Source organism: Bombus flavifrons, chromosome 1 (genome assembly GCF_040668555.2).
Source record: "Bombus flavifrons isolate JBK064 chromosome 1, iyBomFlav1_principal, whole genome shotgun sequence".
Classification (NCBI taxonomy): domain Eukaryota; kingdom Metazoa; phylum Arthropoda; class Insecta; order Hymenoptera; family Apidae; genus Bombus; species Bombus flavifrons.
The window spans coordinates 17,163,644-17,187,162 of NC_138442.1; the positions used below are offsets into that span (position 1 = coordinate 17,163,644).

The 23,519-nt window shown below is 31.7% G+C and overlaps 2 protein-coding genes across 6 annotated transcripts in view; one reads left to right on the top strand and one right to left on the bottom strand.

Annotated features, from left to right (window-relative positions):
• The window catches only part of LOC138179972 (DNA ligase 1), a 347,112-nt gene that overhangs the window by 112,010 nt on the left and 211,583 nt on the right, over nt 1-23,519 (bottom strand). Inside the window, exon 7 of the mRNA XM_069113298.1 lies at nt 21,252-21,302. The gene's annotated coding sequence lies outside the window, so the exon portion shown is untranslated. The remainder of the gene's footprint in view (nt 1-21,251; nt 21,303-23,519) is intronic.
• The window catches only part of LOC138180010 (class A basic helix-loop-helix protein 15), a 286,135-nt gene that overhangs the window by 65,696 nt on the left and 196,920 nt on the right, over nt 1-23,519 (top strand). For 2 of the 5 annotated variants that reach the window (XM_069113412.1, XM_069113380.1), the window contains exon 3: nt 6,868-6,908. The exons of 2 other annotated variants lie outside the window; for them this stretch is intronic. The gene's annotated coding sequence lies outside the window, so the exon portion shown is untranslated. Of the gene's footprint in view, nt 1-6,867; nt 6,909-22,401; nt 22,476-23,519 lie in introns of all 5 variants that reach the window. One more of the 5 variants, XM_069113390.1, reaches the window with a different exon arrangement.

Sequence of the window (23,519 nt, forward strand, 5' to 3'; positions counted from 1 at the left end):
AAAAAGGCGATCGTGGCCCGTGGACGGAAGAAAGGCGGACAGACGAGATCACGTCGCGTCCTGAAGCGGCGCTAATTTAGAAGGATCGTGCGCGCCGGTTTGTCCGAAACGGTTGCTAAATCGGTCGCCATTACGTTGTGCGCGATCGGTCCACTTAACCTCTTGCGTCCCATCGACCGATTATTACCGGCAACTAGATAATGATCAATGATCGAACCGTCTCGCTCGAGCGGCTTTTGATAAGTTCATTGCAAACCGGTCATCGCCGTATAAGGGCGAGAACCGACGCGACGATCGTGAAAGACACGGTCCGTCGATCGTCTCGCGATCTTTCAACGATCGATCGCGTTTTCAACGTCGTCCCCTTCTCTCTTCTACGACGACGTTGCACCAATGGATATAGTATGTATTCCCTTGGCCGTTGCAGACATAAATCTTCCTCGCGCCGAACGGTGAAACTCGTTAGAAACTCGAGGAACTTGCGACTGGGTTTCACTTCGATAAAAATGAACGCGTTCTCGCTAGGAAAGATTCGTTTTTCGCGGTTTAAATGCCATTCGATGACGTTTGATAGAGAAAGTTTATAAATACGGAATTTTGTTGTATTTTTCAAGTTAACGATCGTATGATCGTATTTTGTGAGAAAAAATTTTTGAATACGTTGGGATAGTTCTATTGAGGATTCGATTAATGGCATTGTAAAAATGATTGATCTTGTTATGTAATAGATTTTGTATGTAAGTACATGAAAATGTATAGCTATGTTGGAAGCATAAAAAAGCTTCTTCGGTTAGTTTGTTAATTTCGACGAGTTTTTATGGAAAATTTTTTTGCGTAATAGTAATCTCTAGTAGTTGTGACATTGCTAAATTTTCAAAAGTAAACAGATATTAATAAGAATAACGTATAGAATCGTTTCTAATCGAAGATCAAAAATCGTAGTAGGATAGACTTCCAAATATTTTTAAGAATGTAATAATTATATTCGATCAATCTCATATTACCAAGACTATTGTTTATCAAATTATTGATTTTGGGTAAGTTGTGTATTTGTACTTATGTGTTTTTGCCTGTCTTTCGAACCCATTAAAAATATTGATTAACGTATTACATAAATATTAATTGTTACTTTACTTGCTTAATTACTCATTGACAGAACATTAGCTATTTACTATCTACATATCATTTCTAAATTTATGTTTGTGAACTTGACAGCTTATTTTCCCTTTTTCACTATATCATATATTATAGTACACCGTTAGCCACTAGATGGCATTGAAATTAGAAAATCAACAGAAATGATTTATCTTATCTCGTTTTTGTCTCACATTTTTCAAATGTGATTGCGATAAATTGAAAAGATATAATGCAACCATAAATTTCGAAGTATGGTAAAGTGTTATTAATTATATTATAAAGAATATTTTGTAATTACTAAAAAAATATACAAAATAATTTATTTAAAATATCACGGATATATTACAATATCAATGACTGGAAAAAGTTTATTACGTAGATACACTATCATTATACATATATTTGGGTATATATTATGGCCTTTTAACGTATCAAACTGTTTTGTATACATATTTGGTAGATAATTATGAAAAATGAGGATCTTGCAGACTTCACATACACACAATATATTGGCCGTTATTATTAACCAAAAGAAGAATGTAAAACGATACGATCGATACTAATTAACATGTTATCTTGAACCAACATATTAGTTGAGCGTCAGTTTGATTTAAAAAGCATTCGAGCTTGTTATTGCGTTAATATTATTATGAAGAAATAACTGAAATTTTATAATTCGCGATTACATTCAACTTCGATATTTTGTTTCGAAATTACGTTTTTGTATATTTACAAATCACAATACGATAATTATTCATTATTTATTCATTATTATAATTAAATAATGTCAAGAATGATATTTCCGACATTAATAATTATTGGTTTTTAATTAACATTTAGATTGGAAGAGGATAAAGAAATATTGAATGTAAAATGTGAAACAGTTTTATAGACCATTAAATAACATTGAACGTTAAAAATTATACTTAAAAAGTGGATAATATATTGTTTCGACTAGGTTATTAATGATACAGCCAATCGTATTATTTTTAAATTCATGCGATAAACATAGTTGACTATACATGTACGTTATCAGTTAATTTTAAATAATTGATAGCGATTTATTAATAACGCTATCAATGTTATGTTTGCACGAATTGATAAAAAGACATCGAATGTGAGACAGTTAACATTATTATCTGAAATATTACTATCGATTGTACTAACAAATATATGTCGCATACATGTAGAACAGGTTCAATAGAAAAATTGCTGTAACAGTCTAGGCTTATCTAATTGTTTCAAAAGGTCACCTTGATTTTTTTTTTTTTTTTTGTAATGTCACTCCATAGTTCTACTTTGACAAAGTGACAATACAAACTGAATAAATAATCATGTAAACAGATGTGTTGCCTTGATTGATATCATTCGCATGCTTGTTTCCTAAAACTTAAAAACATTACCAGAGGTCATAAAAGAAAGTAGAAACAAGGATTATAACAATTTGTGTATTACATACATGTAGTATAATATAAATGTATAAAAATAAAACAATCTTATACATAAACAAAAATAATAAATTTATGTAGAACATACTATTTATTACCTAATTTTAATAGAATAAACTTTTCTTTCTACGACTATCTTGTTCGATATTTACTGTTTGCTTCAAATTTAAGGCTTCAGTATATATTTCATTGTAACAAGTAGGCTGCTAATACTTAAGCAAAAATATATAATATATCGAAATTAAAGTGCTACATTGAAAATTTTATTTAAATTTCATTTCTTGTATTATTTAAAAATAAAAATGGTATTTACTCATAAAAATATGAAATTGTATGCACATCACATACGGGAACATAACAATTTTAGCAGAAAATGAATTCTTCAATCGAAATAACATCTTGAATAGAACAACATTCTCTGCAACAAAGTTTGTTAATTGAACTGATTGAAGGTTAAGACAACGTCTTAAGACAATCAGGGCAGTATTAACATCTTCGTTTCTTTATTCCACGAGGAAGTGGGAAAGATGATCTGCAAGTGTTTTAAAGATTATCTTCAAAATGAACAAAAAAGAATCAACCTTCAACGATGTAACCGCGTTACTTGTTCAGTTCACAAGGCCACTGTACCTTTTTCCATACCATTGATAGGAAGCAAGAAAAATCGAGACTCATCGATCGACATACGCAAGAAACGACCTCGCTCATTGTGCACTTGTTAATACACAACAGCTGTGTACTCATCCTGTGTTTGATCACATGAAAACAAGTACAATCTTTCAAAGTTTCATTGGATTCTCCTTGTTCGAATCCGAATAGTAAATATAAAGACATTTTTGTTTATAAAAATGATGTAGATTGTATCATAAGTCAATGCTATACAACGATGGACATTTAGATTTGTTAGTCAGCATCTAGGAAAGAAAGAGAGAAATAAATAGTCACTGCTATCACAGAATAAAGCTGACACTAATTAGCCATGCGTATTATCAAGGAAATTAATTTGTATTATATTTCGAAGACTTTATTATGAATCTATTTTAGTAAACACTATGTTCAAAATTAACAAGTTTTGTTTTATGTAAAAATATTAAAGTTCAACTGTATAATTCTATATAAAGAAATTTCCTTCGAAAACTAGACTTCGATCATAAATATTCAGTGTATGTTTTAATAATAATTTCTCTTACATAACAATTTCAATGTAAAATTATTGAATAAAAGCCTTGCTTTTTGAAATTCAGGGATTAAACTTTCTTATTAAATTATAAATTACGAAATGGAGACGTTAGTTAAGAATTTTCATATTAATTAAAAATTAGAATATTGCAAATACAACTTAGATACTCATTTAATTATGTTTACTGTATCCATGATACCATCACATTTCTATCCTTCTTTTCTTTCTAATACGATGAAACCAAGCGACCACTAAGGTTGGAAACACTTTATTGCAAGCTGTAAACGTTTCAGAAAACAATATCAAGTGACTATTATTTGATTATCAAGGCAGAAGGTCGATATCTTGTACGAATGTTGGTTGAAGTGGTCTTGGTATTGGTATGAAGGCCACCTTTGTAATTCCTTGATGAAACAATGGTATATCTTTTTCATCGAGTACCAATAGTATTTTATAGCGAAATTTACGAGCAGCAAGTTGGCCTGTCGATTCACTGGACACGTGCCAATCTCCATTCGGTTACAACATAAAATCATTTTATTGGATTACTAAGCATATTGCACACATATGCTAAAAACATTTATAATAACACTGTTACCTTATAAATGAATAAAGAAGCTAACAAAAAATTATTCATTCCATTTTTGAATCATGATAATTTTTTTTTCATTATGAAAAAGATAATAGAGGCAACAAGTTATAATTATTTGGAAAGTAGGTAAGACATACTCTTCTGAATATGCTGAAATTTTGTCATTATAAGTTACGTATAGACAATGTTAGAAAGATGTATAATAAAAACGTCAGAATCTTATTATTAACTATCGCGAATAAGAAGAATAATTGCTGTGAAAGATGTTGAAACCATAAATTTAACATTTACACATCATCCTCTAAAAACATCATCCTCTATTTCGCTTAAGATAATTTTGTAAACCATAAATGGATAAAAATAATTTAAAATAAATTGCTCTTAAACATGAAAACGTACTAGTAACATTACTTATATGTATGTTATTAACATCTGTATATATATATATATGTGTGTGTAACTAATATTAATTAAGTTGCAGTTAAAAATTAACAAAAATGTGCTTATCACACTTTTCATATGTCGTCTTGAAATGCAACTCGTATTTTTTACATTTCAATTATAATCACGAATACGATTAAACGTTAAAAGGCAAAGGCTTATGAAACGATCGCGTATATCGGTTTCCGTCCCCAAGTTGAACATCTCAATCCGGTGGAGTCGAGTGGGTACGGGTCGTTAAGCTTTCGTATCGAATTCAACATTCGTTGGCCGTTATCCGATAATGATTAATTAAAACGTCCGATCGCCGACGGTGTTGAATTTCCGGAGTTTCCTTGGCTGCTGCTGCTGTATCGTACCGTAGCGCGGGAACGTTCAAGGACGAGCCAGGTGAAAGCGTTTTGCGTTTTTCCTTGTACACCGTCGCACATTGCGGCGTGCAGTGGACAAAAATCGAAATAGTCATTGTTCGATTTTAATCTTATTATTCGATGATATCATCAGTTTGCAAGCAAGTTATATAAACATAAACGATAATTTCCCCCAAAATTGTTAAATAAAAATCGTCTGTACGTCAAAATCTAATAACTTGAAAAGTAGCTCATTCGATCATTATACGTTTTTGTCCTTTAATTCTTGTTAAATAGTGTTTGTTACACCTTAAATATAAAAAATTTGTGCAAAGATACGTATAATTTTAGTTTACAATCGAAAAATTTCTTTCTTTCTTCAACGAGTGATTTAACAATAACGGTTCAAACTATCGTGTCATTTTGATCGTTCTGTGTCAAGAAAGTATCGTGCTACATTGCTGAAACTTCTTTCTGCTACAGACTGCTATACTGGATGTTCTTTATTTCTTCCTTTTCTTTTTTTTTTTTTTTTGTCAAATCTATTCGTAATCGTAATTTAATGGACAAATGGATCTCTGACTATACTTGTTCCAAGAAAAGTTTAAAGACTACAAAAACTCTCCGTTCTTTACTAGATGTCAGCACAATATGTGACGAAATGGGGGGAAGGATAAATGATTTCCGCATAACACTTACGAAAAAAGGACAAGATTGTTTCCGGAATCGGCACTACATTTACTTAAACGTGACCGTGTGTGATAGGACAAAGAAATAAATATTCATGATATTTAAACTGAGTCAGAGAGTGAGGAAAATAACTAACAAAGATTTGATGAATAGTCTCTTACGTCTGATACCCTGTTATCAGGTTTCAAGAAAACTGCACGTTATATGCATTTTTTGTATCTTTATCCTGAATCCTCATTCAAATGCCGCACTGTAAAATGTAAGAACATGAAAACGTGCCTGCAAACGCGCGAACGTGACCTGTAAACGTGCGAACGTTGCCTGCGAACGTACGAACGTGATCTGCGAACGTGGCCCGCGAATTTTGATTTTTCTTCTGAATTGTCACATTGTGCTCCGCGGCGAAATCCTTCTCGTACAGATTACATGCTCGCTGTGCATAAAATCACCGTTCATCGATAAACTCAAATAGCAAAAAAAAAAAAAAAAAGAAAGAGAAACTGCTGGAGAAACGACAGTTCGTTTATTAATACACTATGGAAGTTTATGCATATTCATGCTCTTACGAAGGCAACTAAACAAACGAAAGCAACACGCGGATTTGCTTCATCCACCGATTATTATAACGAGTACTAGACTTCGAATATTTTATACGTTTCTGTTTATTTGCATTTCTATATTTAAAAATTGTTCATAAATATACATATATATCCGTAGTTTGTGAGGAAGAACAGGAGATAGGTTTATGAAGAAAATTATTGTCGAACTGAATATAAATAACTGTTTATGTGTGAGAAATATTTATTTACGTTACGTTAAAGCAATTAATTATCAATTTGGTGGATATAATAAATTTTACTATTTAGAAATTCCCTGTTTCTTTCTTGTATATGAATTATACCATATTTGTATAATAAAGATATTTATCTAATAAATCTTAATATTTAAACTATAGATTCTATGATATATAAATATATATGTATACATTAAATAACCAATACTTATACAAATTGTCACTATTTGTTGTAGGAAGTAGGAGCTAGTGTGACAGACGCTGATAATCCCCTTTAGTGAGTGAAAATATTTAACATTCTTTGACGTAATGGATGCTTCATGTTCGCTTCTGTGAACAAGTACGTCTTACGTAAAGTTGTGCTCGATATTTGCTTGTTGCTGCTAATTTGCATCTTATTTATTCGACTATGTTCGATAATTTTCCCTTTTACAAACATTAAAACGTAAAATTTAAACATATGCTTACGCGCGCACATTCTGTTTCACAATGTTTGCCAGACGCGTTCACGTGAATGTAAAAAGACAGAAGACTATTAGGTATACAACGTCGTAAGTTTTGCATATTAATTGTATTGATGTTTAACACTCTAACGCTTGTTTGATAAACTCGTAAATTTTATGCCACATGTCGTTTGTCGCGTGAGATAATAGCTGACATTGAATTGGAAACAAACGAGTGTGGTTGAAGTTCGACTTTTGATTCCAGTTTAACCAAATTTGTATTCGAATTATAAATTTGTGGCCGTTCATTATTTTCATTTGCACGCATTGGAAAGGCAATTATTTTAATAATTAGGCATTTTAATGGGCTAAATGTGAATTAACGACGAGAATAATGATTTTTAGAAATGGGTTATGTAATTTGGAAATTTTGAATAATTTTTTTTTTTTCGAAATTGATTCACAAACAAAAAATAGTTGAATTATAACACATTCGTTTCATTTCATTTCATTTCAATTAAATTGCCTTAACTATGTAAATATATTGCTTTTGCACCTCTTATGTATACTAAATTATTTTCTTATACAATATCCGTGAGCGCATGTAGTACGTAATATAGTCCAAGTGTCCTAATTTCACAGTATTAAAGTGAAATTTCAACTACGTTTCGTAAGTGTTTATATTTTCATATATTAATTAAAAACTGAATTCAAAATCCAAGTCAAAGAATAAATTACGTTTTGTCGTTGATTCACTCGATGAATGTACCATTTCGTAGTATACTCGATCTACGCTAATAAATCAAACTTTCGAATCAAATATTTCTCCCAGAATTTTTAATATACATTTCATCATAAATCTTTTCCATCATACTGTTCTAATTTCAATAAAAAGTCATGAATACTAAATATTATGAGTATCGCGTATAGCCTCTTCATTTATGACAGTACCGTGACAGTTTATTCGAAAAAATTGTTAAATTCTCTCAATGAATTAATATTAATAAATAAATTAATATTCACAGCTATCATATACCCGAAGAATATTAAAATTGAGCCATTTATCACATAAAATGATCGATGTTTTGTGTAACGTGGTTTTGACGTTAACTGCCTAATTCTAGATATCTTCAAATTTTCTCCAGTGCTAATGAAAATTCAAAATGTTTCGTAATATACGTAACATATTCATAAGGGGTGTCTGCAACTGCTCTAATACTTTCCCGAGCTTGTGTACATCATGATCGCGAGTCAATTCGCGACCGATAATCACGCGGTCGCGGTTTGCGAGATCTCACGAACGTGTACACGTAAGCCAGAATGAAAATAAATGGCGTGCAACGGTACGAGTAATCGTAAGTTGGTCGAATTACTCGCGAAATCATCTCGATTGACTTATTCGCCCCGCGAAAGCAAAGTCACGAATCCATTGTAAACATCGGTTAAGCGTCGTTAAACGGCGTTACCACAAGCCTTTGATCGATGATCGTTTACCAACTACACGCCGAAAAGTCGCCGTTAATTCGAGACAATTTCACGGAGGGACAGGTCCATTTGATCGCCTCTCGAAGCTGTGTATTGCCTCAGGATCGACTCGAAGGACCGGAATCCGGAATCGATTATCCGCGGTGCCTGCAGCCGCACTTGTGCAATGAGATATCGCGCACGTGTCTGTGAAAGTCGCGTTGCTGATAGACGTGAAATAGTGGTGCACGGTTTATGGAAAAAATTCGAAACGAAAGTGCCGACTTGTTGAATACGAAATGAGGGAACGCATGGATGGAAACGAAAGTTGGGGTGGTGGAAGAGTGGATTCGGGGAGATTTCGCGTGAAAAAGTGAGAGATAGAATTATTAGTTTTTAGAATTATATTGGATTTATAATAGACTAATATTTTAGAATTATTAATTTGGGATTGATTGAATCGCTTGTCGGTTAATGTCGAGGTATGATTCAGAAGTATATATGAATTTTAAGTATTTAATTTTGAGTATGAATATTAAACAGTTGGGGTAATTTTGTTTTTCAGAGAAATAAAAAAGTATCTGAATAACATGAATATTGCGAATATCCGAATTATCTGAACGCGAATTTGAACAACGAGACGAAGCAGTGGGAAGAATCGGTGAACTGTTAAATGAACCATCTCCTGGTGTAAAATTATGAAATTATAATAGTCTGTAATCTATAACTTTTAACTTACCGATTTACTAGTGTCCTTAATCGATAAACTAGAAATATATCGACACAAACATATCGAAAAATTAAAAAATAATGTGCAAGAGTATCCAGGGTTTCTGATTCAACACTTCAACATTGTCCACTAACGCTCGAGAAACACGATTATACCGGAAGAGCAAAGATATTTTCCTAGAATCAATTTAGACCACAACAAAGCAGCGAAATAACGCAAACAATGGTTAGAGAACAGAGCAGCGATTCGAACGATAAAGTTAATAGCGAGAATGGTGCGATCGCATGCTGTCGTTCAATCGAACGACCGGCAGCGTGCCTCGGTTTCTCGTTGTCTTGTGGGACAGTTCCGTAAATCGAAATCTAGTGACGTTCTAGATCGGTAATTACAGCGTCCAGAGCAAATAGAAGTTGCTTATCTGCCGCGTTCCGCGTATCGCACAGATTATCGCCGCTATCCCACGATCATTCGAGGAGCAGATTAGTCGTACGGTTTTGTCTTTTAATTGCAGAAATCGGGGCCGTCACGCGATTCTTTCAATTCATGTCGACGCATCTGTCTCGCGAACATGTGTACGGTATACAGGGTGATCTACTTTAATGCTAGTAGATATAATATAATCTTTTAACCTGGCAGTATATCTGTATTGTTTTGCCAATGTAGAATATGAACATGTGTGATGAAAATTGTTTTTTAGTAAATACAAACTAAAATGGATACTCAATTGATCGAGTAGCAACCTTTTGTTGTTATAACTACACTATGGATTTGTACGTATGTATAGTTTATAAAGTTTTGTATATTATCTACACGTAATGCACACGACACTTATATAAAAATATATAAAATATCCAGAGTGAAATAATTATTATAATATTTAGTAAGTGGAATCAATCTCTGATTAGGTTTCATTTTGCTATTTTTATTAACAAAAATATGAATTCGTATGAAAATCCGTAATCTAATTATAATCAAATAATCAATGCATATAAAACAGAATATTTTCATTAAAATAAAACAAACACACATTAAGAATAGGTATTTAAAAAGATAATTGAATTGAGTTGCTACAATATGAGGAGGCTACACCACTTTCCAGTAGTTCAAGTAAACCAACAGAAACCAACTTGAAATCAATTAAAATCAAATTGCTTTTACAAACATGCTAAAAATTTATAGTCCGCTAATATTCGTAGTAGTAAACTTTTGCACTTTTCAATGTGAAACCTATGACTTACTTTCTTTTCTAATAAATACAATTTACACATTGGAGTTATCGCTGCAAACCCTTTAATTGCAACTGAATATTTAATTGTCTGGATATAATCGTAGTGTTCATCAAAAAATATTTTGTGGTTCTTTTGGATTAAGAATTCACGATTTTGAGTATCCTTTGGACTAATTGTAGTTTAATTTTTTCAAAATTCTCGATATCAGATTGTTTTTAAACAAAAGCTTTCCTATATTTAGAAGAAAGAAGATAGATATTTATTTCTTCTTACCATTAAATTATTAGAAATGATATGAAGAATACGCTTTGATCAATCTTTAACTTATATCAAAGAGATGTATATTATAGTTCAAAAGTTTGTGGTTATTTTCAATATTTGTGATCTACGAGAAAAATAAAAATAAGGTAACTTATTCATTTTTATCGAAGAGATTAATTTATATACTTAAACCAAGTAGATCACAAGTATATTTATTTCTTTATTTAGTCCTGACTTTTATATTGTATAGTACATCTTGGTCCCTGGACATATATGTCTATGTATATGTATATGTAGATACCATCAATGGGCGGCATAATTTAGGTAAAAAAACTGCATCGTCAAAGTGACGTTAGAAGATTACAAATCCACGGTAATATTCAATTAAGTTTGATTTGCACAAAATGTACATTTTTGTCATTAAATCATAAAATAAAATTATATTGACCTACGTAGGCTAATGAAGATTGATACAATATTGAGAAAACGTCACGCCAAACATTCTTATATTATGCAGTAGACAATTCTAATTATCCTTGTCATTTATAATTCTTGGTATATTTATTATACAACTTTGGCAACACTTATATAATTTCCCTTCAATTTCTAAAATTACACTGTTGAATATAAAAAACAAAAAAACATAGAGAACACGGAATATTCTTACCACATGGAATGAGGTACAAGAAGCATGTTTAATGTTTCATAACTTCTTCAATCATCAACTTTTTATCAATGTCGATCTTAGAGAACTATATTTCATGCTGAGCGATGAGTATGCTTTTTAACGTTACGGAAATAGATATCGTAAAAAATGAATTTTCAATGAATATTTATCATTTTTATCTTTTCGAAAATGACACATTTTGATGTTTCAAAAATACATTGTTTTTTAAATTATTCAAAACTAATATTTCTAGAAAAGGAATACTAACTTCTGAAACCTGCAGTTGATTTCAGAAAACTCGAATTTTTCCAGTTTACGAAAATATTTATCATGTAGCATTAGAAATACATATTTTGTAGCCTAGATAAAAATAACAAATAATTGTTGAAAACACTATCTTTATTTCAATCATGTTATTTATCTTACTGAATACGCATACTTAGTAGAGCTAAGATACGAATATAATTTTTGTAGTCAGATGACAGTTGTAAATCGTTCTTAACGATTTATGTAATATAATAAAAATTATAGATAGTTCATTGAGAAATGCAAGAAAATTAATTTTATATACTTGCACATAAAATAAGATACCTGTCGCGAAATTTTTCCAGTACAAATAAATGTTTAACCTTCGTATATCGGAAATAATTTTCCATATATTTCTACGTAATTAGATAATTTTCTGAAACACTACTTCAGAAAACGTAGTCGAAGATCTCAAAGGACTTATTCACGTAACAGCATAAGGATATTTTATACACATTCTTGAATTTATCTTAAAATGACAATAAAGAATATATAAAGTATATATTACCTCTCAAAAAAATTATGTTAATATCGAAATGTTTGTGCGAATAACAGTTAAAAGATCTCATTAAGTTTAATTCGCAATATCAGACGACTTTCGTACAGAAAAATTCTTGCATTTTCATTTCTCATATTCAGATGACTTTTACCTAAAAAATTTTCGTTCGAAAATAAGTTCTACCTATGAATATAATTTACCTGGAAACGAAATTTATTATGCAACAACATAGTTTCACAAGATCAAATCGATCAGCTGGTCAAATCAGCAGTTTCTCGATCCGAAGCGTGTTAGATGTTTTAACCAACCAAGCATCTTAAATGATAGCCATAAAGGACCACCCTGTATACGCAGAATCCATTTCGAAACGTGAGCCAATAACGAGACTTTTTGCTACGTTAGACATGAGAGATCAGCTCGTCGTCTGACCGAACATCGATCGTTACGAAATTACATTAATCAGAGTCGTTTCGCGTTGCCGGTCGTTAATTGCTCGGAAGAGTCCATCGTATAGAGCGTGTGAATCCGAAGCTCGATGCGAAACCTTTCATTAGGAATTACTTTCTTGTCCTTCGTATCCTGAATTGTGTCGATAGATCGATACGAATTTTCTCACCGTAACTCGCGAACGTCAACGAGCGTTCAGAGCCAATTATGTCGAGATCTGCTCGTGTCTAATAAAAATACCTAACATTTATCACTTTTTTTTTCTTTAAACGTAACTTATGTTTGTGTAGAGTCAAATTAGACGTATAAATATAAATAAGGGAATTTTATTTATTTCAAATTTCACTTATACCATTCAGTATTTTATATTTCCCAGATTATTTAATATCCTCTGTGATTTTGAGTTATTTATTTTATGAAACGAATAAATTACGATTAGTTTGCCAGTATTTGGTATTTTGATCCGTAAATTGAAAAGAGAAAGCTAGTAATTTATTTTAATATTTATTTTTATATATTCAAAAGAAATTATTATTCATTAAGGATGATTCATGTAAATAATAATGTAAATAACAATGTAAAGGAAGCATTAATACAGCAAAACAATGATTTAAAAAAAGAGTTACATAAATCAAAGAAGCGCCAACTATTATTTATTTATATATCGTAAAAATATTTCGAGGTATAAAATGAATACATCGTTATCATAGCATGAATCAGCAAAGTATAAGATCTTCTGAAGCAAAAAACTTAAACGATACAAAATATACGTAAGAAGCCTTCAAGAAAATACATCGTGTTCCTCGATGTTAAGGATTCCTTAAATTTATGGTAACACACGCTATAGCGGTGTCGATGACTTTCGTCGTTACAGCAGACACGGCGAAGTCGTACATTGTGGTTCACCATAAATGATTGCTCGTCATTAGCGATCGTGTTCCCGACCATCCAACATTATCGCGCCACGCACCAAACAAAAACGAGGCACTATTCGTTTCTCTGTGATTCTCGTTCTCGATGTTTTTACTCCATTAAACGTGAAATCTCTCCAACCGTGTAAATTAATGAGTTTCTTGCCGGTGAATTACTCATGAGATACCATGTACATGGAAGATTTCTCATGGAGAGGATTACAAGCATATATTTGTAAATTTTGTGGAATATTAATCCCTTTAACGAAATGTAATAGACTGATGGATCAAAGAATGTTTAAAAGGTAAACGGTGTGAAAGAGGACTGTAATTTTACAATACAATTGTGATAGTAAAAAATACCAAGGTTCATAAAATTATATTTTAGGGTAGATCATCTGCATAAGTACTTGTCAATCTTTCATTCTTTTTTATCTGACATTATGTTATTTCATTTTTTAAATTTTTGTTTATACGGAGCGTTATAAAAAGATGGAGCAGTTTTTGAAATTTATAACACGGAAATATTTTAGGTGTTAGATGTTGATATAATTACTGTATCGAGAGTCACTGAATTTTGCCGTCGAAGTAAATTTTTTGATCATTTTTAACATGAAATGATTAAAAATTTTGCTTGACTATTTCAGTTTATTTTTATTATATAATAAATATAATAAATATTTTCATATAGTAAATATAGAGAAATATTTCACATAGAAATATAGAGAAATTTATGAATTATGTGAACGGTAAAATTTATATATCCAAACTCTGAAACTCTACACAAATATCGTGAATTTTCAGCATTAATAAATTTTTTTAACGAGCATAGCCATCATTAAAAATTATATTCATACGCTATAAATTAAATGTATGGATATTTTGTCCGCACTTGTAATTCACATGATAAATCTATATTTCACAAGCATAAAATAATTTCCAGAACGGCGAAACAAAAGCTAATTTGTATTAATTCGAGTTTAAACAATATAATCTTACTTATTCGTTCCTTAGAATTTATAATTTAATAATATACGAAAATAATGTATTATAATTTACGATGCGCTAACAATGACTGATATATTAAAAATTATAGTTAACAATGTATCCTAATTGTATGTAATTTGTTTGATAATTTACACAGAATGTGCAGTTGTATTGAAAAATAATCTCTATACGAAGATTCCAATTGCCTCAATGAAAAAGAAAGTTTGTATTGCACAGTAATGCATGATATTTAAGAAACGCGTTCGTATCTTCTATCTCAATCCGATATATCTCTTTCTCTATCTTCTATCTCCTTCGGTAACGTCAGGCAAAGTGTTAGGAAAATATGTAGCATCGTAAAGATGAAAGATAAAATTCAACTGGTGCGGATTGAAAGTCGAACGAAACAAATTTACTACGCGAGTTTACGAACGAGCGAATCGTACCTACGTATATGATCTTTATCGTCCATTGCCGTAAATGTTAGAAGGATGTGCAGAGAGGATTCGGGGAAAAAAAATATACGTAAACACGCGGAGAAAGTTGGAACGGGAAAATGTTCCGCTCAATTATCCTTTAAACGGTACGTTTAGTAGTTAATCTGATTCTTTTTTGTTCCCTTGTTCGAAACTTTCAGCCTCGAGGAAAATGATCGTCGTATAGCGATAATAATGGGATAATAATATGTACATATACACATATGTATATATGTATATATGTATATACATATTTCGTTGTCGGTACGAAGACTTTAATTCCATGGGAACTGACAGGCACCCGAGTTTCCAGGTGTTAGATCTCTGGTTTCACTTGATTTATAAACGCGATTGTGGCATTAATATTTATACGCTCAGGCATTGTTGTTATCATTAATGCAACATTGGATCACAACAGAATCTTGAGAGGAACAGAGATTCTCTCACGCTCAAGTTGAAGATAAATAAATGAATTTGATAAGTTAAGAGATACGTTTTTTAATAAATTGGAATTTAGCAAAAATTAACCAATAGAGTTTAATAATACTTGATAATACTGAAATTTGTATCATTGTAAACTGTTAATTGATTTTTAACGTTTGAATGTTTTCTGCATAAAACTGTTTAGCAACAATAACGAAATATACAGAATTTAAATCTGGCTGATGTAAATAATTCGTTTATATTGTACGAATATTTGCAAATTAATTGATATGTATTGGAATATTCTTAGGATTGTTTTGCAGTGTCTATACCTCTTTTCTAACACTTCTTCGAAGTACAAGAAACGAGGTTCCCAGAACGGTTGGAATGCGACCGTGAAACAGTTCACACATTCTGGATTGTAAATTTTGATCGTGAGAAGTTGATCCCGTGTGCTTGACTCTTGGAGAGTGAATCGTCAATATAATTCTATAGAAATCATTTAAAATGTGTTTCTATGTTTCTAGAGTTCCAATGAAACAATTCAAGTTAGTAACACGTCTACATGAAATATTCATCTTGTAGCATATTTTCCGCATATTAAGAAAATTGTTACCATGTGTGTCATATAACTCGTGTCCATTTATTAAATAATGTGTCGTTAGTTTAAATTATATATCATCAACAAATTTTCGAATATTCCTTTGAACTTAAAGAAAGAAATCTTAATTTCTCAAAACTCAAACAAAGTACATCATCTGATTGTTTTCTGTCAAACATACACGTACAATGTCATATTATACTTTTTGTTACTTCTACGCTTCATAGCATGTTTTTTGAATTTTATTAAATATTTTAGGAAACATTAACATCTAACAAATACGCGTTATCAACGTTACAAAATAAAGATACCTTTATGATATCTTCTGTTAAAGTTCCAATCCGAAGGTTACGAAAACAGAAGAATTATTTAAAATAATTCTCTATCTCTTTTAAGAACTTTAATAATTCTATTTAATTTAATATTTAAAATGTTAATATTTCCTAAAATATTTAATAAAATTCAAAAAACATGCTATGAAGCGTAAAACTTTCAACTCAGCGATTAAAAAAAAATACCATTCATAAACTGTTAATAAAACAACACACAAAACTGTAAACCACGGTACACAAGATTCATGTGTCTACTCAAAATGATAATTCCAAAGGATATCACTAACCGGTTGTACAAACGTAACAGAAGATTGGACAAGAAAGAGAGAAGAAAAAGGGGATGTAATGGCAAGTTGTTTGGTCGCGAAACCCGGATGCCAAACCGTAACACCATAATCACCGCTCGCCGTAGTTTCACCGTTAATGACGTTGGCGCGCGTTTGTAACGGGCGCTTCATCGCGATGGAGGCCAGTGGAGTTGCGTCTATTCATCCCGGAGGATTAGCCCGTGCCACGGGTTACAGGTACTGATCGATGCCAACGTTAATTGCACGCAAACGTAACGTACGCGCGCGCTGTTATGTAAATGCGGCACGTATTCGCCAAGCCGAACTGTATTTCCGTTAAATCGAGGCAATCTTCCAAGCCTGTTACAATATCGACGGCAATAAATTGTTGGCCGACTTGCTATTTCTGGGGTTGAATATCGTTTAGCCAATTAACTGGCCGCTGATTCGCTTTTTATCTCTGTTTCTTTCGGGAAAGTGTTCGACTTCCTTTTTCATTCTCATTTTCTCTCATTTTGCTTTCTAATTTCCATGCATTTTGAACAAAAAAAAAAAATCCTATTTTCCGGTAACGCAGTCAAGTTTTCTTAGATTAATGGTAAATCGATACCGGTTAAACGAGCTTCTGGTGGTCTCGTATCATTTTTAGGTTTTTTTAGATTTCTTTTAGGAAATACTTGCCTTAATAGGCGGTTTAGTAAATGATAACACGATACGGAATAATGTCATTCATTTATCAGAGAGATCGCGTTGGTGTATTTAACAGTAAATTTCCTTTTACTTGCGTGGTTTTTATTTGTCGTTGATCTATTCGCGTTGTAAAAGGAGTGCTCGTAGATTTTCTGTGAAGTTACGTAGGATGTATAGATTCTTGGAGGTTTCGAAGTTTCGCGGTTGGAATGTGCACTGATGGTGTTTGAGATTGATTATGGCTGATCGGGCATGTATGTGTTACACGCATGCGAGATTGATCGCCGGTAATCGGGACTGTTGACATAGTTGGTGTTGAAATTTGCGGAGTGGAACGCTAATATAGAAATTTTCTTTAATATAGCAAAGACGAGCTAATAATTGTAGAAATTCATTTTAATGTTTCATTAACATATACATTTTAGTTTCATAATATCAACATTTTCATAACTACGTTTATCAAATAACTTCGACCTTTAGTTTCCTCAAAATCCATCATCAAATTGAAGGAAAATTACATTTGAAAATATACTTTTTATTCAAACGAAAGGGAATAGATCTTAACAAATTCATTTAATATATTTATATAAATCAAACAGACTGTACCTATTTTTTTCTAATTAAATTCTTATTATGTTACATTAGATTATTTTAATCAAAATAATGAACCAAATCTCATGCATAACAATTTAACAAGACACTTATTATCTCTTAGAAAAAAGATGTTATAAATACTAATATTCGATTGTAACGAGATTGAAGTAACATTTAAGTGCACGACAATTGTCACAAATTTGTTCACAACTAAAAAAATCATTCTGATTTTTATGTCTAACGGTAATGACCTTTTTAGGGACATTCGTTCATTAACTAAACTGAAGTTTACTTTAAGTAGCAAACTGAATTCCAGTTATAAATATTTTAATTTTATATTATTAAATAGGTTTTGAAGATATTAAGTGAAATTAACTTGATCTTTGTATCAACACTAATATATCTATTGAAGCCAAAATTCAGTAATCTTGCAAAAATATTATATAATTTGTTTTTTTTCCTTTTTCTTCTAATTTAACGGAATTAACGAGCAACGATCATCAACTTTTTATTATTATAATTATTTGCGTTTCTTCACTCAAAAGATTCCTCTCTAGTTAGGATTAATTATTATTATTACTATATGTGTTTCTTCACTCAAAGAATATCTCTCTGGTTTAGATTAATATATACGGACTACGCCAAATTCGTATTAATGTGATTATTATAGAAATGCTCATACTATTGTTGATGTATTTAATATTACTTCTATCAATCTCATTATTATTACTATTATTATTATTTACATCTTAATTTAATAGTAGTATTAAAATTTTGAAAATATGAAAAAATACGAAGCGTGTCTGTGCTGTGTGTGTGTTATTTCGCAGCTGTTACAATTTTCGAGTTAAATATAGTCGATATCAAGTAACTAGATTTACAAGTTTCGACGAAATTTATTTTACTACAACTAAAAGTGTCTCAATCGACTTGCATGAAAAATCAAATGAAACCTCAACTCAACTTTATGAATACAATTTATCTCGTGTCACGGCAACAGACAACTAAAAGCTGCCTATAATAAAAGCTAAAAATTACGCGACAGTGACATCAATATGATTCGATATCATCCATATGATCGTTGTTTTCAATGTTTTGTGCCAATCACGTCACGATTTTACCGCGTTCACGATTCATCGGAATAATAGAATTATGAATGGGGAAGTCGTCGCGCTACGAGCATGGACGTATAAGATAATTGCGACTGGTTGCTAATTGGACGGTGCTCGCGTAAGCGTCGCTTGTTTAATTGTCGCGATGATTTACGAGACTCGTCGCCGGTTAATTGCGCGTTCTCGTGTCTCGAGCACCGATGAAAAGTGAAAACTCGGCATGTTTTTCCATCTCGTAAAACGCGTACAGCGATACCGACGACGACGTGATTGATGGAAATCCTTCGTGCCGTCTCGTTCGTTTGGAAAAGTTGTGACGAACGCTTACGATCCGCGAACCAGGTGAAAACGTTGTACAGCTATAATGGATACTCAAGCCTGGCAGGAAGCCTTGCAGCTGTTAATTGGAATTTAAATTGGAGTTTTGAAAGTGTACACAATGGGAAACAGCGATAAATATATTTAATTACATTCCGGGTTTCTTGAGATGCGCTGTGCATTTAGAGAATGCTTGTATGTAAACACCGCTGGCCAATAGTCTACATAGGGTGTCCTAAACTTAAACCACCAAACTACAAGGGTTTAATCTACAGGCGAAAAGAAGGGAAAGAACATTACGTAAAGTTTGTCAATAAACGACGTATTTTCCATTACAACAGACAAAAGGTGACTGTATTTTTGTGTCAGCGTAGTTACATATTTCTTATCGTGTGGTAACAATTCCTTGTTGTTGATAGTTATGATAATAATGGAATGAAAAATGATTACCTAGTTTTTTTAATTCTTCATTTCGAAATGTTATCCTTGTGCTCGGGTACAAGCTTGACATCGATGAACAATGGAAATAATATTTCGAAATTTCTGAAAATTTCGTTGAGTTTCAGGAACTGCATTTTTATTCGTTGCACTAGTTTATTGTGGGATCTCACTTTTGCAGAATAAACCTTTTGTTTCATAGTTCCCAGTAAGCAAAAAATCATGGAGGCTAAACAGCTGGTCCACTACGATCTTTCCATCTTTTAAATGTGTTTCGCATAAAGAACTAGCGTAACGAATAAAAAACGCAGGTTTTGAAACTCGACGATATTTTCAGGAACTGCGTAATATTATTATTTTCATTGTTCATCAATGTCAAGCATGTGTCCGAACGCAAGGACGACGTTTTGAAATGAGGAATTAAAAATACTAGGTAATCATTTTTTATTCAATTATTATCATAACTATTAACGACACGGAATTGACACCAGACGATAAAAAAAACGTGCAACTATGCTGACACAATAATACAGTCAACTTTTGTCTGCTGCAATGAAGAATGCCTCGTTATCTGTTTCATACATACAATAATCGTTTATAACTCTGTAACAAAGCGTTTATTGACAAACTTTATGTAACATTCTTTTTTCCTTCTTTCTGCCTATAAATTAGGTTTTTTGCAGCTTGACGTTCTAAGTTTGGGACACCGTGTATGTGATTATTTATTTGTAGAAATTTGTAGTAAAATTTATATTTACTTGTTGAATTTATATCGGGACGAGAGTGCAAATAATATAGAGGAAATTATTAAAAATATAAATGATAGACTTTCTATAAATTGCAATTAATATGTAAATTGATACAAGATTGGAAAATTAGTAACAAGTACTACTACGTACTACGTATTATATTATACATTGCATATATTGCACATTATATATTTATTTCCTTTAAAACTAAAAATGCATATCAAACGCTCCAAAATTATATGTTTAATACATTTTGCATGGCAGAGCAACGTTGTAAAATGCTTATTACAAATGTTGTATTAAAATGTCGAGTAAGTTTTCAATGGAACTTCGTTTCACGGCGTTGCAATTAAACTAATTTAACCGAAATCCGTAACAGAACCGTAACACGAGGAGAGAATTCAGTGTCGCGATAATAACGTTAAATAATTGAGTTTGCGACACGGAAAGGGGTTAACTTTTATTATCACGCTTGTGGCGCGTAACGACTCGACTTTCAGAGAAAATAATTAGTCGAAACGGAGGCTAATTGAGCGTGGTTGGCGTAATTCGACGGTGATTTTCGTGGAAATGAATATGTAACGTAAGCTAGACCGGTCAACGGCTTTGCGTATTGTTCGTTATACTGTGTAATTATGTGCAAATTTATGACTCACCGTGGACCTTGGCTTTAGGATAACGGATTTACCGTGCGTACCAGTAGAGCTCTGCGAAAAGAGAAGAAAAAAAGAAAAGCATAAGCACCTCGTATACTATGTAAAAAATGTAAAACAGTTGGCGAGGTAACTGTAACGTGTGTAATTGCTGTTCGAAAGAGTTATGGTGTTATAGTGTCGTAGTTAGATAATTGTTTGAAATGTAACGTTTAATATGATGAAATATGTATTTGCAACAGTGGTTCGAAATACGTAATTCTGAATAATTCAACGAGCTAAGAAATGTGCAACTAGTTACTGTTATGCAGCACGTTTAATAGAAAAGAACCTTTTCGGGAAAAGTTCTTTCCAATTAAATAGATTATGTGTGCAATAGTCTTCTTTTTTTAATATTATGATAAATTTTATGAAGTATTCAATGAATAATCTAATAAAAAAGATAAAATAAATTGTATTGCGAAATATTGTATTTTTACTACAAGATGATTCACAGGGGACAATATTACGTAGTCTAATTTCTTTAAATTAATTCGAATATTTTATTGAATCAGTTTAAAGATTTTTTCCTAGCGTGTTTAATTAAAAAATTATAACATCTTTAAATTGGCGAAATCAGTTTAAAATATATTTTCAGAAATACTATCTTAGGTATCATTTCTGCAAACAAATTAAAGTACATGTTTTCATACTATCTTTCGTATGTTTTATATTTTTTACAGTTCTCTGTATCTTGCGCTAAATATTATATAAATACTAGTTAGGTGCATTTTTACTTACATAATAAATTTAAAAAGAAGTAGACCAAAATAAATTACTTTAATCTACATAATATTCCAAATTTCCTATAAAAATAATTTATAACATGTGACAGTAAGTATACTAATATATACAAATATCTGTTTAACTAAAACATGCTTTGTTCCAATTCCTCGTCCTTTCTGCATAATCTAGACACACCAGAAATATTCATATATCAACCAATTACATTTTTCATCACTTGAATTTTCATTGCACTTAATCGCTTACCAACCTGTTCCTTCAATCTTGATTAGAATTTAATGACTTGCATAGTATCTTTTAATCGACGAAGCACGTACATGAAAACTGTATATCATAACGCTCGAAAACAAACTTTTTTCATTAATTCCAGATGGTTCGAATAGCACGAACAAGGAACTCGATCTCGATCGCGGACATTTACGTAATTCTTCCATTAGCAGCACGGTGAGCATTTTTGCGGATAAGAACAATGATCTGCGCGAAGGTAGGCGAACAGCTGGAATTCTCTGCTGGCCTACAAAAAGTTCCTCTTAGAAATGCTTAATGGTAGCTCGCAAGGCATTTGTAGGAGTATCGAACGTTTTATACCAAAAAGAAAAAAAAAGAAAAATAAAAAATACTGTTGGACCTATATACGATGCGAAAAAACATGTGTCGATTTGTACGCGATGTACAAAATGTGTAGAAAACGAATTCTTGTTTCGTAGCTTTCACATTGAGTTTCAGAGATCTCCAGAATCGAAATAGCTGTTTAAAGGACTCGTTGTGCAGTTACTTGTTCCAGGAATATCAATCGACTGTGTAAAGTGTAAAACGTTGTATAGTTCGATGGTTTGGCAAAGTTAAATTAGCTTTTGCAAAATAATTAGCTTGTAGCGACAGAAATTTATAGAACCTGGTGGTAGATTTACAAAATCTCGGTTACAGGAGCAAGAAGTGACATAGGTATTTCATTCGTGCAACGTACAAATATTTTTGCTTAATAACTGATAATACTAGCTACTATTATTAGCGAAATTCTCAATCTGTAAGTTACTATAGTTGTTATACATATTAAATATTTTTGCATTATGATAACAAGTTCGATAATAAATTAAGTTTCACAAATAAATTTTACGAATTACAAGTTACATATTTGATTGTCCTATTCGACGTAAAATTGTAAAAGAGAAATCTATAACCTACAACTCTTAGCTTATTATTTCATTGATATCACTAATTGATACATTATTTTGCAAAAGGACCCAGATACCTAAGTAGCAGAATATCGCTAAAGTATCTAAAAACAATTCGCCTAGTAATTTGCATTAAATTCGCTATTTTTTGATAATGAAGCGTATCTGTAGTTTATAATCAAATAATAATCGGAAGCATTTTAATGAAGGAATATCTTCATTTTATTTATGTAACACTACTAACTACGTAATACGAATTCATGAAGTGCATTGCAATTTACAATGTATAAGATTGGCAGGATATGAAAGATAA